The sequence below is a fragment of the Mustela erminea genome, chromosome 6 (assembly GCF_009829155.1).
Source record: "Mustela erminea isolate mMusErm1 chromosome 6, mMusErm1.Pri, whole genome shotgun sequence".
NCBI classification, from domain to species: domain Eukaryota; kingdom Metazoa; phylum Chordata; class Mammalia; order Carnivora; family Mustelidae; genus Mustela; species Mustela erminea.
This window is the reverse complement of record NC_045619.1, coordinates 125,874,349-125,891,455: the sequence shown is the minus strand read 5'-3', so window position 1 is coordinate 125,891,455 and position 17,107 is coordinate 125,874,349. Positions and strand designations below refer to the sequence as shown.

At 37.6% G+C, this 17,107-nt stretch overlaps 1 long non-coding RNA gene across 4 annotated transcripts in view; it reads left to right on the top strand.

The window, feature by feature from the left end:
* Positions 1-14,159, top strand: part of LOC116594322 — a 191,652-nt gene extending 177,493 nt beyond the window's left edge. For all 4 annotated transcript variants that reach the window (XR_004287158.1, XR_004287159.1, XR_004287161.1 and 1 more), the window contains one exon: positions 13,206-14,159. This is a non-coding gene — a long non-coding RNA (uncharacterized LOC116594322). The remainder of the gene's footprint in view (positions 1-13,205) is intronic.
* Positions 14,160-17,107: the final 2,948 nt, after the last annotated feature.

The window sequence follows — 17,107 nt, the reverse complement described above, 5'->3', positions numbered from 1 at the left end:
TTTCTTTGTTGACCTTTTCATTGTTTAGTAGCACGTTATTTAACCTCCACGTATTATGTTCTTTCCAGAGTTTTTCTTGTGGGCAATTCCTAGTTTCATAGTATTATGTTGAGATAAGATGCATAATATGACTTTAGACTTTTTTATTTGTTGGGACTTGTTTTGTGGCTTAGTATGTGGCCTATTCTGGAGAATGTCCTTTGTGCTCTTGAAAAGAATGTGCTTTCTGTTACTTAGGATGATATCTTCTGAATATATCTGTTAAGTACATCTGGCCCAATGTGTTATTCAAAACTACTGTCTTCTTGCTGATTTTCTGTTTGAATGATCTATCCATTGATGTTAAGTGAGCTGTTAAAACCCCCTGCTATTATTGTATTACTATCAATTGCTTCCTTTACATTTTTTATTAGTTGCTTTATATATTTGGATGTTCCCATTTTGGGTGAACAAATATTTACAATTGTCCTATCTTCTTGTTAGATTATTCCCTTTATGATTATATAGTATCCTCCTTTGTCACTTTTTATTGTCTTTGTTTTTAAAGTCTATTTTATCCAATATAAGCATTGCTACCCTGACTTTCTTTTCACTTCCATTTGCATGATAAATGCTTTTCTATTCCCTACTTTCAGTCTACATGTGTCTTTAGATCTGAAATGAGTGTCCTGCCAGCAGCATGTAGATGGATCTTGCTTTTTCATCCATTCCATCACCCTGTGTCTTTTGCTTGGAGCATTTAATCCATTTACGTTCAAAGTAATTATTGATAGGTATGTATTTACTGCCATTTTGTTAATTTTTTTATGGGGGGTGTCATTTTTCTGTCTCTTTCTTCCCTTGCTCTCTTCCCTCATAGTTTGCTGGCTTTCTTTAGTGATATACTTGGATTCTTTTCTTTTTAATTTTTGCACATCTCTTACCAGTTTTTGATTTGTGATTACCTTTAGGTTTATATATAACATCTTATGCATATAGCATTCTATATTAAGTTCATGTCATTTAAGCTTGAACTCATTCTTTACTCCTCACCCTCCATGTTTTAGGTATATGGTGTGATACTTTACATCATTTTATTCTGTGAATTCCTTGGCCGATTTTTATACATATACTTAATTTTACTGCTTTTGTGCTTCCTACTTCTCTTACTCTTATAATCTTTCCTTTCCACTTGAAGACTCCCCTTTAACATTTCTTGTAAGGCTGGTTTAGTGGTGATGAACTCCTTTAATTTTTGTTTGCCTAAGAAACTCTTTATCTCTCCTTGTATTCTGAATGATAGCCTTGCTAGATAGAATATTCTTGGCTGCAAGTTCTTTTTTTTCTTTCAGCACTTTGAATATATCATGCCACTCCCACCTGGCCTCTAAGGTTTCTTTCTTTTTTTTTTTAGGTTTTCTTTTCTTTTTTCTTTTTTTTTTAATTTGAGGGAGCGAGAGACTGAGCACAAGCAGTTTTTGGGGGGCATGCAGAGGAAGAAGCAGACTCACTGCTGAACAGGGATCCTGACTCAGGGCTTGATCCCAGGACCCTGAGATAATAACCTGAGCTGAAGGCAGACTTTTAACCAACTGAGACATCCAGATGCCCCTGGTCTCTAAAGTTTCTGCTGAATAAATAGCTTTATAGTTTTATAGGGTTTTCCTTATATGTAACTATTTTCTTTTCTCTTGCTGCTTTTAATTTTTTTCTCCTTATCCCAACTCTTTGCCATTTTAATCACAATGTGTCCTGGTGTGAACCTCCTTGGGTTGATTTTTGGGGAGGCTCTCTCTGCCCCCTAGATTTGGATTTCTGTTTCCTTCTCCATATTTGGGAAGTTTTCAGCTATTATTTCTAAATTTATACCCCCTTTTCTCTGTCTTCTCCTCAAATCCTTATAATGTGAATGTTATTTCACTTGATGGTGTCACTAGTTCCCTTAAGCTGTTTTCATTTGTTGTTGTTGTTATTATTATTATTATTATCATTATTATTTTCTTTCTCCTGTTCACCTTGCTTACTTTCCATTACTCTGTTCTTTAGGTCACTGATCTGTTCTTCTGCTTCCTCTAGTCTACTATCTATTCTATCTAGTGTATTTTTTTTAAGATTTATTAATTTATTATAGAAAGAGGGAGAGAGATTGTGAGCTTAAGTGGGAGGCGGGTAGAGGCAGAGGAGAGAGAATATCAAGCAAACTCCCACTGAGTGGGGAGCCCAATGGCACAGGGCTTGATCCTGTGACCATGAGATCATGACCTAAGCTGAAATCAGGAGTCAGACCCCCCAACCAATTGAGCCACCCAGGTGCCCCTCCATCTAGTATATTTTTAATTTCAGTTGAGTTCTTCATCTCTGATTTGTTCTTTTTTTATATTTTCTCTTTGTTGAGAGTCTCACTGATGTTCTCCACTCTTTTCTCAAGTCCAGTGAATTATTTTATGACCATTACTTTACATTCTCTGTCAGACATATTACTTATCACTGTTTTGTTTGGCTCTCTTACTGTGACTTTGTCCTATTCTTTCATTTGGGACATATTCCTCTGTCTTCTTATTTTGTCTAATTCTCTGTGTCTGTTTTGGTATTAGGAAAGTCATCCAAGTCTCCTGCTCTTGAAAATAATGGCTTATGAAAAAAAGGTCCTGTAGTGCCCTGCAGTGCAATGTCCCCTGTTAACCAGAACATGGCACTTTAGGGATGTCTCCTATGTGTGTTACATATTTGTGGCTGAGTTGCATTTGCTTTCAGTCTTGTCTGCAGTGGCTCTCTTTGCCTGTTGTGAGCAAGGTTTTGTCCCTATGTTGTTAGTGGGCCACTCTGCGGCTGACTTAGACTTGAGTTGAGTCCAACAAGGCATCTGCCAGAGAGTCAGTAGTTCAGACTGCAGGGTGCTTTCTCTTTGTTGTCCCTAAGAAGGTTTTTTTGGTGGGTGGGGCCTGTAGTCAGAAATTATGTTTGCTTCCACCCCACTGCTGGGGTCAGAGTCAGACTGCTGTGTGTTATATTTCTCTGTCCCCAGGCAGTAGTCTGCCTGCATACTGCCAGGCTTAGGGGCCACTTTGGATGGGCTCTGGCCAAGGACATGTTTAAAGGTGGGGGCAGGTCCACAGGAGAATTTGTGCGTATGGCATGCTGAACCAAGAAGGGCCACACAGGCCACTGCAGGTGGGGAGTTGCAGCCACAGTTTCTGTGGAGTGAGAGGAGGAAACTACTGCCAAGGCTAAGTAGGTTGAAGGGGGCAGATCTGCAGAAGCATGCAGGGGCAGGGCATGCTGTTAGCACTAGGTGGAGAGTGTTTGGACAATATGGTGCCCACAGGTATCCATGTATCTAGGCTTGTGGTTGGGGCTGGGAAATGGCACCCACCAGCTCTTTTGTTCTTGGAGAAGTGTCCCAAAGATCCCTGCCCCACAAGCACATGCTCTGAGATTAGTAAATAGGTCTCCTTCCTGTATACACCAGATATTTTTCAAAAACTGCTGTTTCTATCTTATCTCTTAGTATGGCTATTTGTTGTGCTGTTCTTTATGAAAGAGACTCTACATCTTTGATAACCACATCTCAGAAGCGATATACCTTCATATCTGCTGTATTCTATTGGTCACATACACCTACCTTGATCCAGTGTTGGGAGAGAACTACCTAGAGGTGGGAATCACTGGGGACCATCTTGGAGGTTGGCTATCACCGTCATGGTGTTTTATATTCTTTACATATTGCTGGATTAATTTGCTGATACTTTTGCTACAATTTTTATATCTGTGTTCACAAGTGAAATTGGACTATAATTTTTCTTCCTTGTTATCAAGGTTATGCTAGCCTCATGAAGTGAGATAAGTAGTGTTCTCTCTTTTTCTATTCTCTGAAAGAGTTTGTCTATAATATCAGAATAGTTCAGAGTTATTTATTCCTTCACTGTGGCAATTTAATGTGAAGCCATCTAAGTCCCCAATTTTTCCTTGATTCAATTTTTTCAACTGCACTGAAAGATCATTTAAGTTTTAAAACCATTTGGTTTTTCTATTTCTTCTTGAAAAAGCAGTTTGTGTAAATTGCACTTTGATAAAATTTTTTCCTTTAGTCTATACTTTCAAATTCAATGGCATAAGATTGTTCATAATGACTTTTTATTCTGTATTTAATATTTCTAGCTTTTATGATAATGTTCTTTTTTTTCTGATGTTATTTGTCCTGTCATTCTCCTTTATTGATCTCATCAGATGTTCATTAATTTTATTAGGGTCTTTGAAAAATCGATCTTTTGTTTTATTGATTCTGTGTTTTCTGTTTAATCGGCCTCTGTTCTTATTTCTAACTTGTTCTTTCTTCTACTTTCTTTGGGTTTGTTTTGTTCTTTTTTAAATTTCTTTTTTTTAATTAATTAATTTATTTGACACAGAGAGAGGTCACAAGTAGGCAGAGAGGCAGGCAGAGAGAGGGGGAAGCAGCCTCCCTGCTAAGCAGAGAGCCTGATGTGGGGCTTGATCCCAGGACCCTGAGACCATGACCGAAGCTGAAGGGAATGGCTTAACCCACTGAGCCACCCAGGTGCGCCTTTTTAAAAATTTCTTAAATTATATTCTTAGTTTATTAATTTTTAGCCTTTTTCTAGTATGAATATCTTATGCCATAATTGTCCCTGACATATTCTTTTAGCTTAATCTTATAAGTTTTTATATGTACTACTTTAATTATTGCTTGGTTCAAACTATTTTTTTAAAGACTTTTTTATTTTTATTTTGAGAGAGAGAAACAGTGTGTGTGTGAGCAGGGGAAGGAGCAGAGGCAGAGGGAGAGAAAGAATCTCAAGCAGACTCCACGCTGAGCACAGAGACTGACATGGGCTCTATCCCATGACCCCAAAATCATGACCTGAGTCAAAATCAAGAATTGGATGCCTAACTGACTGAGTCACCCAGACACCCATGAACTATTTTTTTAATTCAACTATGTCTTCTTTGATCCATGAGTTTTACTCAGATATTTAATTTCCAAGCATATGAAGGTTTTCTTGGGTTGAGGTTAGTTTCTAACTCATTGTATTATGTTGGGGAAAATATGCTTATTGTTTCAATCTTATGACATTTGTCATAAGAATTATTTTTCTCTATCGGTTATTGAGTGGTTATATTAAAATACCACATTATGAATGTGGATTTGTCTGTTTCTCTTAATAGTTCTATCAATTTGTAAGTTGAAATTTTTAAGTCAATATTAACATTTCATAATAATAAAATATCCTGTTTATCTTGAATCACACAATTTGTCTTAAAGGCTACTTAGTCTAGAAATAATTTGCGTATTTATTTGGGCCTTCTAGTTTTCCACTTATAATGCAGAGATTCTTCTTAATTCTCTCTTATTGTCAAGGCCCAGTTGCATCTTCTCATTATAATAAGCTTCAGCTTATTCCCCTGTTATTTAACGATGTCACGTTATTCTTTTTCTCTGTTTCTTCAAGCAAAATTGAGCTCCACAGGCCTGGTTTTGCTTTAAGTAATAAATAAAATGCCAAATCTTCATAATTGAAAGAGTTGGTTGAAGGAGAGGTGCTTTCTCCCCTGCAGCTGCAGAAGAATGACCACCCTTGTGTCATAAAACATGTTCAAAGGATCTGAGCTCATGTGGTATTGAAACCTATGTGAATATTTATAACTATACTAACTTGTTCTGTTATTTATTATTATAAACTTACCCTTGGAAGAATAATGTGAACAAAGATTCTGGAAGTCATTGCTATATTCTTAAAGTAATCTCCAAAGTGCCCTGTAATTCTCATGAATTATCTTACTCAATAATCTGATGTTCTCTTAATGTCATGTTTGACATTTCTATACTCCTATATAGTATGAGTGCTTGAGAGATTGTTCTAACAAGTCAGTAGATGACTAGCATGTTTTCCTTCTTTTGTCTATAGGATAAAATGGATAAATGCCCATGACTCTACCACATTTCGTGCTTAACAAAGAAATTGATCATCTTGTCTCATTTATATTAACCAGCCTAATGCCTTTGCTTCAACTTTTTTGTATTCTGTATTCTGCCTTTCTGTTGTCTGATTTGGAAGTTCCCCTATCTATGCACAGGAACAATTGGTGAATTTGATAGATTTTCGTCTTTGCATTCACATCTATGATTGTGTTTAAAGAACTGCACCAGAGTTCATTCCTCTGTTGTAGTTAGAGCAGGGGCACTGAGGGGAGGGGAAGGCCTCTGTTTCCTGATTATGTATCTTAACTGTGGTTCTTTGATACTTTTGATACTGCCAGAAACTGTTAGCCCTGAAGGAGTATTGTGCTGCCCATTATCCACCAGCCACATCCCAAACTTTTCTCTTAACCAGAGGTAAAGTACAAAACGTAAGGCTTCTTCCAGTTCAGGCTAAGGCAGAGAATGGTTTTACAAGGGACTTTCCATGTACCACCTATGTCTCCAAAAGTTTTTGTTTTTAATATTTTATTTATTTATTTGAGAGAAAGAGAGAGAGATTGAGTACGAGTGGGGTGAGGGGCAGAGAGAGAGGGAGCAGGCTCCCAGATGAGCAGGGAGCCTGATGCAGGGCTCGATCCCAGGACTCCTGGATCATGTCCTGAGCATATGCAGACACTTAACCTACTGAGCAACCTAGAAGCCTCTGCCTCCAAAGGTTTTAAATTTATTTTCTTCTTTTTTTTTTCACACAAGTTGTCAAGACTTCTTTTATTTAGAGATAATTTTCCCTTATTAAACCCCAATTTCTCTTCTACCTTTTTCTCAACAAGAGAAAAGTAGGCCAGGGGCGCCTGGGTGGCTCAGTGGGTTAAGCCACTGCCTTCGGCTCAGGTCATGATCTCAGGGTCCTGGGATCGAGTCCCGCATCAGGCTCTCTGCTCAGCAAGGAGCCTGCTTCCTCCTCTCTCTCTGCCTGCTTGTCATCTCTCTCTGTCAAATAAATAAATAAAATTTTAAAAAAATTAAAAAAAAAAAAAAAAGAAAAATAGGCCAGTGTGATTGACACTGTGTCCAGCTTTCACTGATTCACAGCTTACCTGTTGTGAGGAGCAGGACTTCCACTCTAGAGCAGCTTTCCATGTCTTTCCTTTTGGGCTGCCTCCTCACACACCCCTCACCGTCAGTTCCGCTTGGTTCCAAAGCAGACGTGTTAGTCACAAATTAGAATTTTGTCTCAACATCTTCCACTTGCTTTTTTTCTTCTCTCTCACTCTTGCACCTGCAAAATCTATCGCAGGTCTAGTATTCTAGCACATAGCGGGCACTCAGTATGTCTTTGTGTAGTGGACAAAAGGAGAAATGACAAACACAGCTTCTGAGAAAGCAGAAGATCTCTTAAGGATTTCTGCAAACTTCTGTCTCTGAATGATATTTTCCAAAAAACATAAAGAAAAATGTTGCTCCTCTCTAGTTTGATGACCACATGTGCCTGTGCTGTTTCTGTGTCTTATTGATTTATTAAGAGAAATTCTGTGATCCTGCCATTTTTTTCTGGAAATAAAGGTGTGTGTGTGTGTGTATGCACAATATATATATATAGTGTATATAATATATAGTATATTTATTTTAATAAATTCTATATAAGTCAGGGTTCTTCAGAGAAATAGAGCCAATAGGATATAGAAGGAAACATTCTGATGAGTTGGTTTACACAATTCTGGAGGCTGTGAAGTCCCAAGATCTGCCATCTATAAGCTGGAGACCCAGGAAAACTAGTAGTTTAATTCAATCCAGGTCTGAAAGTCTGAGAACTAGGAGAGCCAGTGATATAAATCCCAGTGAGAAAGTAAGAAAAGATGGGAAGAGACGTCCCAAATGAAGTAATGAGGCAGGAAAAGAAAGAGGCAATTTCTTCCTTCCTCCACCTTTTTGTTCTATTCAGGCCCTTAGTGGAGTAGATGATACACACATTGGGAGTGAGGGGGTGCAATATTCTTTACTGAGTCTACCAATTCTTATGCCACTCAGTGCAATTCAAACGCTCTTCATAGATACATCCACAGACACCTTCACAGACACCCTCAGAAATAATCAGATATCTGGACACCCCTGATCCTATCAAGTTGACACATAAAATTTACTATCACTCATTTTAAAAGAAAATATGGGTCAAAAAAGAAAGAGATTTAGAATCTTCACTGGAGGTTAATTTGTCAATAACAAAAAAAATTTTTTTGACCTAATAAATTTACAATAGGAATTATCCAAAATATATGCTCACATAGGTATAAAATGGCATAGAAATAGGTTATTTTGCTTTTTCAGTTGCAAAAAACTTGAAAAAATATAAATACTCATGAAAAAGAAATGTCTCAGAGAAATTATGGTTTGTCCATACAATTGGAGAAGCAGCAGTAGCAAAGAAAATGAGAAAACTTTTTGTGAAGTGTTATGAAAGATCTCCAAGATCTATTGTCAAGTGAGAAAGTCAAGTTGCATAATAGTATATATAGTATGCAATTATTTCTTAAAAGAGTAAAAGGGAAAAATACATGTATTTGTTTTATTCTGGAGAGATTTCAAAAGATACATAAGAAGTATATACTGGTTGCTTCTAGGTGAGAGAACTCCACCATGCTTATGTGACTGGGGAATGCTCTTCGTTCTTTTGACTTTTTGAATTATATGACTGTATTACCTACTCTAACTGGAAAGTAGGAAGGAAAGAAATTAACTATATCATTAAAATAATTGTCTTTTAGTGATTAGAATCTGAGCAATCTTTATTGTCTTTTTTTTTTTTAAGATTTTATGTATTTACTTGAGAGAGAGACAGTGAGAGAGAGCATGAGTGAGGAGACAGTCAGAGGGAGAAGCAGACTCCCCATGGAGCTGGGAGCCTGATGCAGGACTCGATCCTGGGACTCCAGGATCATGACCTGAGCTGAAGGCATTCGTCCAACCAACTGAGCCACCCAGGCGTCCCTTTATTGTCTTTATGTTCCTCAAAATTTTCCCAACTTTCTATATGATATATATTACTTTTATAACTAGGGAAAAATTTTTAGATACAAATAATCATTTATTGTTCTGTTTTTTACTATGAGCCCCTCTTAATTCCTTTTCAGGAATAGAAATAAAAAAGATGGGCTTCAAAGATATATATTCTATCCTTCTTGACATAGTGAATTAAGAAAGGCATATTTTGGGGTGCCTGGGTGGCTCAGTGGGGTAAGCCTCTGCCTTTGTCTCAGGTCAGGGTCTCAGGGTCTCAGGATCCTGGGATCTATGCCTGCTTCCCCATCTCTCTCTGCCTGCCTCTCTGCCTACTTGTGATTTCTCTGTCAAATAAATAAATAAATAAAATTCTTAAAAAAAAAATAAAAGAAAAAGAAAGGCATATTTTGAAATGTGCAATACCATATTGTTAATTATAGGCACTATATTATAAAATAGATATTTAGTGCTTATTAATCTAGAATAACTGAAACTTTATACCCATTAAACAACTCCCAGAGAAAACAAAAACAAAGGGATGCAAGGAAATTTGGGAGATGATAGATATGCCTATTAGCTTGATTGTGGTGATGGTATCACAGGTGTTGGCATATGTCCAAACTCATCAAATTGTACACGTTAAGTATGTGCAGTTCTTTATATATTAATTATATGTCTAAAAAAAGCCTGTTTTTTAAAAAACTAGATCATCTAAATGATCCAAACTGTTCTAGTTCTTACTATCTCTAATGGTAAGAGGTAGAATTATATATGTATAAAACAATTATATATGAAATTATGAAAGACAGTACAGAGATATCACTTCTTTTCTGTCTTCATTTGCCTCAGATCCCTACTTTGTGTTGACTAGATTCTAGATTGGGTAACTTAAACTTATTCACAACTTTTTTTCTGCAGCTGGAATCATGTAGTATTGTGTTATTTTCTAATTTAAAACCTCTCCGTTATGTGCATTTTTCACCTCAGAACTGGGCCATTGTGACTGGTTAATGTATTTGAATCTTTTATGGGCAAATTCTCTTCGAGTACTGAAATTTATTGCTGTGTGTAATTTAGGTCACTTATGTATGCAAATGCTATATTTGGTGTGTGAATTGTTGTTACTGTGGTGACAGTTTTGCCAAATGATTAGGAGTTCTGTCTTCTTTTTTTTTTTTAAGACTTTATTTATTTATTTGACAGACAGAGATCACAAGTAGGCAGAGAGGCAGGCAGAGAGAGAGGGGGAAGCAGGCTCCCCGCTGAGCAGAGAGCCCGATGCGGGGCTCAATCCCAGGACCTGGGATCATGACCTGAGCCAAAGGCAGAGGCTTTAACCCACTGAGCCACCCAGGCGCTCCGGAGTTCTGCCTTCTTGAGGGAGGCCATGGACAAGCCAGCCCAAGCAAATATGTGGAAATATCTATGCCCTGAGAGCCTGAGTGAGGTGAAGGCGCGATGCCCGTTACTGGCAGAGAACTTCAAGGCTCAGAAACTTAACATGATTTCAGAATTATTGCTGTAAATAGTTGTATAGGTTGTTCATGCTTACTGAATGCTGACATGGCTGATGTAAAAGCAACAGGCACACGGGTCTATGCTCCTCCAACCTGACAGATATCTCACAGCTTGCTTAACCCACCAGACCTCTAGTGTGTCTCCATGAAAAACAAGGGAGGCCCTGGTTGCTGGGTTGGAATGCTTACCTCAAGAATATCTTCTATACTTTGTTATTAGGGCAAACCTAAATAAAAGCTACTTTGAACTAGGAAAAATCATCATTCTTTCCCACTGTTTATTTGGAACCAGACTCTGTGGTCCAATCCAGCTATTCTTTTGTTTAGAAACGTACTATAGAGTTAGATCATGACAAGAATCCTAAAACGAGGCAAAGCTGAATTAAATTCGGACTCCACCACTTACTGTTTCAGTAATCTAGAAGAACTACTTAAATTTTCTGAAAGTGGTGCTCTTGCTTATAAAATTGGGATAATAATGCTTACCTCATGATATAGTGTGAAATTAAATATACTTGTATGAAGAAAGAGGACCTTAAATACTCAGTATTTCAGTATTTCATTAGTTACTTTCCCAACTTTCAGTTAACTTAGAAAGCATGATAGAACCTTACAATCTTAGAAAATAATACTTATATAATATATATTATATTATTATATATGAAGTATTTTCCATAATTTAACTTGATGAGTGATAAAGTTCAGACAACTACCAATTCTTCTACTTTATTTTTAGTTCAGTCTCTTTTCTTCACAAATCATTATCTTAATGTTTTTTGCTTTGTTTTTAAAAGTTAATAAAAGAGAGAAACAGTACACACATAACATCTTTTATTTTCTAAATATAAGATTACACTGGCAACACATTTTAAAACTAGGAGTTCTGAGTTTTATTTATTTTCACGTTTTCCAAAAATACTCTTCTACTGTGATGTGAAAAAAACAAAAGGATCAACCAAAAATTATCTCTTCCTGAGATCAGGCAAATAAAATAGTCCTCTGAGTGACATAAAAAACATACTAAAATATTAATAGGACGGTTCTTCAAATCTGGGTCTCCAAAAGCTGATGGACGTCAGTTTCCCTGGGAAAGAACTCTGACAGAAACACGTGTGGTAATTTCTGATGAGTGCCATGAGGACTCAACACCTGTCGGGAAGTGGAAGAAATAGGATTGAGCAGAGGGAGAAGCTGAAATGTAGTCCAGTCCTAGAGGGAGCTCTGAGCTGAGAAGGCCTGTAAAGTATAGTCCTGCCTTGAGGCAAGGGTGTTGGGAGGCAAGGGTGTTGGTCAGGATGGACCCACATTTTCAGTTCTCTACTGTGAACTGTTCCAGGAAGGAAGGTAGAGTGGCTCCTTTTGGCTAAGAGCAATTCCCAGAACGGGTTTAGCTGAGAGCTGGGGGGGGGGGGAGGTAGTGGGTAGGGGGTGGTTGCCTCAATCACCCACCCCAGCATTCACTACATGCTTAAATCAAAATATATGCAGACTTTCTTTTATTTTTTTAAAGATTTTATTTATTGATTTGACAGAGATACAGCAAGAGAAGGAACACAAGCAGAGGGAGTGGAAAGGAAGAAGCAGACTCCCTGCTGAGCAGGCAGCCCAATGTGGGGCTCGATCCCAGGGCTCTGGGATCATGACCTGAGCCAAAGGCAGACGCTTAACTAATGAGCTACCCTGGTGACCCTATTCAGACTTCCTTAAACTTATATTTTAGGTGTGTATTGCAGACTAATGTCTACTGAACAGTTCAATAGCAACAACCAATTCAGGGCAGAGTACCTTTCAAAATCATGTAGAAGAAAAAAAGTGAAAATAGATTAAAATCTTCATTTGTTTGAATGGAAACAGCCTTACAGTGAGCAACATAAGTGTTTAACATACCAATTATCTATTAAAAACAATTTTCAAACGTACTTAGCCCTCTTACTAACCTGCTAGTCTTACTAGTGTATTCTCCTGAATATTTAATATAAGGTTACATTACAACTGAATATTTAATATAAAGGTTACATTACTTATCCTACCCACTAACACACCAGAAGAGAAACAAAGCTCTGATACATGTAGCTACAAGTCCTGGGACCCTCATCATGCAGAATCTTGGACAGCCAAAGGTATGAGACTTTCAGGGACTGCTGATATTTTCCAGAGTTTAAGAGAAATGAACTTGGGCTAACCACTGCTGAGGCGATTTATCACTTTCTTGAGTCCACACTGAGAAAGGAAGGCAAGGGATAGGGGTAGAGAGAGAGTGTGGAGTCTCCCTACTTCCAACTAGGATGCTTTCCTAGAAAACCTTAAGATAAATGCCCTAGAATATTTGACCTACCTCCATAACCTTCCTTCTTCTCTTAAACTACCATAGCCAGGAAAGGCAGGATTTCCTTCCTTATTTTCTATCAGGGTAAGACTTTCTTGCCCAGGTAATTTGTAATAATTGGTCTTATTATATATTCACAAATAATATAATTAATTTTTAAAGTTCTGTTCTCAGGCACCTGGGTGGCTCAGTGAGTTAAAGCCTCTGCCTCCCAGGGTCCTGGGATCAAGCCCCACATCAGGCTCTCTGCTCAGCAGGGAGCCTGCTTCTTCCTCCTCTCTCTCTGCCTGCTCCTCTGCCTACTTGTGATCTCTGTCTGTCAAATAAATAAATAAAATCTTTAAAAATAATAATAAAATAATAAAGTTCTTTTCTCTCTGAAAAAGTCTGGTATTTATCTCACACTCACTTGCATCTCCCTCTCTCTCCTCTATCTCTCTGCCCTCAGAAAAAGAAGTCATCCCTGGGACATGAAGCTGTACAATGGCCTCTCTGCATGGTACCTGTCTGCTTCTCCCTCCCTGGATGATTAGGCTCATAGCTCAGACTTGGAAATGGAATGTCCTGTACAAAGATCTGATAGTTTTAAATATTTCCATTATGATCATCATATAGAAAAGTAAGCAAGGAAATGGGACAAATGTTGCATCTAGAAATAAACAATTAAACTCCTAGTGAAACAAAAAAGTGATGGAAGATAATACACTACTGGATTTGGATGTATTACAGAGCTTGGGAATGGCCAGAACATTTGAAAACAGCTCTCAATTCAAGACACTAGAACTTTGAGACACATAGGCATTTCAGATGGGGGACAAAATGACCATAAAAAGAAGAGAGACTTAAGGAAGAGTAACACCATGGCTGTGAAATGCCCTTTGATATGGACAGGGTTGTGTTATTTTCCATTTCATCTCTTGGTCTTCTGTGGTCTTTCTCTTGATGTGTAATAGTGCTTTTTATTTGCTACTTAACATGTCTTTTATGTAAAGAAAAATTAAAATTTATAATTATCAGTGTGAATTTTACTGTTCATCTTTATAGTGTGCATAGCTAGTTTTAAATGCAAATATGAGAGTACTTAATTTGTGTGAGGAATTATTGAATTCATACAGTTTGTATTTTGTAAGTTTGCTCATGCCTACATATTTTGTTCTTACCACAAGGGTAGAAACTGTATAAAATTAACTCAACTTTTTACTTCACTTCTTGATAAGTGCATATTCTATCAACACTCTCTACTTTTAGCTTACTAACGAGTAAGGAAGGACTAATAAGTAAGGAAGGAGAAGGACCTAGGGGTTGCTGCCTGTCACTCTGTCAAGACACTTACCTTGTGGACACCTGGGTAGCTCAGTCAGTTAAGCATCTACCTTTGGCTCAGGTCATTATCTCCGGGTCCTGGGATCCAGCCCCGAGCTGGGCTTCCTGCTCACTGGGGAGTCTGCTTCTCTTTCACTCTCTCTGATTCTGCCCCCTCTCCACCACTCATATTCTCTCTCTTTCTCTCTCTCTCTCTCTCAAATAAATAAAAAGCGGGGGGGGGGGGACTTACCTTGTACTTGCTTTGAGTCTCACTGAATTCCTCTCCATCACATGTCCACTGAAATTCTGTCCTCATGGGCATTTCAATGCTATATATAGACAGGGTAGCAAGGAATTGCTTGCATGTTACATGTCCACCTACCTCTTCTCAGAGACCTGCTGCATTGTCCCTTTGAACTTCACTTACAAAAGGATAAATTCTAAGATAATATAAAGAATTTCAAGATGGAGATGAGAGAGCATTAGCCTAGTGCAGGGCTCTGCATCTCTACACAGGTCATAAATCCATTAAGCTGGTCCTGAATGGCTATTTCAATGGATATCAGATACCATGTTGTGGAAACCAGGATGGGTAGTCTCAAAGATTCAGAAAACGCTTTCATTTTCTTAGAAACTAGATCTGAGAAAAATGATTATCAATCCAATTGATAAATTTGGTTCAACTAGAAGACAATGTACTGGCATCTTACTCTAGCAAAAGAATATCAATAGCCCAGACTGGTTCTCCAACACTTGGGCCAAGAAGTGGGGCTGTAGGGAGAGCCTCCTCAACTTGGCTACATTTTCTGGAACGAGGGTAAGAAAAATATAGAGAACTGTGCAAGACTAGTTTCTCCCAATATTTATTTGCCCTCTTTCCCTTACAGAAATATAGCACTGATTTTTAGGTGGGGAGATGGCCCCCCAGAATAAACTCTACATATTCCCCACTTCCTGCCCTTGGGCATAGTCATGTGATTAAGTTTTATTTTGTGTGTGTGTGTGTGTAACTTTATTTTCTGGTTAAATAAAGTATTTGTGCTCAATATTGTTTGCATACTAGAATCAACCCAGAAAGTTTTTAAAAATGTTAATACCTGAAAAGAAAATACATAAAAAATGTTAATACCTGGTTTCCAGTGCTAGAGGTTTGGGCTGATGTAACTATACATCAATAAAAATAAAGTCCAAATAAAATAAATTATTACATTTTAAAATACAAACTTGTATTTCTCTCTCACTCACTTGCTCTATTTTTTTTTTTTAGGAGAAAATTTGGGAAAATGTCTCAGTTATCTCAAAATAGCTTTTTAAAAATTTTTAAAAAGATTTTATTTATTTATTTGACAGAGAGGAAAGAGAGAGAGGGCACAAGCGGGAGGAGTGGTAGACAGATGTAGAGGGAGAAGCAGGCTCCATGTGATTAAGTTTTAAAAGAGAAGTGAATGGAAATGTTTTGTATGATTTATAGAAAGTGTCCTTAAGTAAAGTCTATGTGTGGACTTCCTCCTCCTTCCTCCCTCCTCTTGCTTAGAACATACATTCAAAGAAGAGCTACCTTGGACCATTCAGACAAAAAGACAATAGTCTTTTGGGATCATGAGCAACAAAGTAGAGGAAGCTTGGTCACCTGGACCACCTCATAGAGAATTGCCCTGAAACACCTACCTCCAGAATCCTAGATAATAAAGAAATTAACTTCACTCTCATTAAACTCCTATTATTTATATGTTTTTATGTTTAAGTTTTTCCAAGTTTTTATTTAAATTCCAGTTAGTTAGCATACAGTTAATATTAGTTTTAGGTGTAGAATTTAGTGATTCACCACTTACATACAACACCCAGTGCTCATACAAGTGCCCTCCTTAATGCCCATCAACCATTTAACCCATCCCTCCATCCAGTAGCCATCAGTTTCAAACATGTATTCTAAATCAATGTAAGAACAATACTCAAAAGCTCTCATTTTTCAAAATCTTTTAGAGTAGCCAAAGTTCATTTATTTATTCACTTAACAGATTTGAAACTACTCTGTGCCAGGCAATGTTCTGCACACTGAGGATATAATTGTGAACAACATGTGCAAAGTCTGCTTTTGTAAGTTTACATTCCCATGGAGGAGGGATTCAACCTACAAATAAATATGAAATATAGCAGGAGGTAGTAGTGCAATCACCAAGTAAGAAAATAGAATTAAGGAGTAACAGAATGCATTTCCAACAATGTTGTATTTGGGCACAGACCTGAAAGAAGTAGTAAAATTGAAAACACTTGGTTATCTGGGGAAGGAATATTCCAGAAAGAAATACCAACAAATATTAGGTGGGAAAAAAGAGCAAGATTGGCATATTTGAAGAATAGTAAGGCCATTATGGTTGGAGCTGAGGGAGTAAAGGGAAGAGTGTAGGAGATCTGAGGGCTTATTTGGTAAGAACCTAGAATTTTCCTAGGAGTGAATGATCAGAGACATTTGAGCAGGGGAATGAAGTGATTGGAGAATATATTTTAAAAGCACCTCTGTGAAAAATGCTGCCATCTGGGGGCAAGTATCAGAGCAGAAAGATGAGGTGAAAGTTGACTATGGCATGGATCGCTGTAGAGAAGTGGTCAAATTCTAGATAAATTTCTAGCGTGGACATGAGAGACTGTGGACTCTGAAAAACAATCTGAGCGTTTTTGAGAGGCAGGGGGTAGGAGGTTGGGTGAGCCTGGTTGTGGATATTATGGAGGGCACATATTGCATGGAGCACTGGGTGTGGTTCATAAACAATGAATTCTGGAACACTGAAAAGAAATTTTAAAAATAAATAATTTTTTTGTGTGTGTGTGAGTTTTTTTTTTCTTTTTTAATTTTTTATTTCTTTTCCACGTAACAGTATTCATTGTTTTTTGCACCACACCCAGTGCTCCATGCAATCTGTGCCCACCACCTGGTTCCCCCAACCTCCCATGCCCCGCCCCTTCAAAACCCTCAGATTGTTTTTCAGAGTCCATAGTATGCTGAGAAAAAAATAAATAAAAATTTTTTTAAAAATTTCTAGTGTG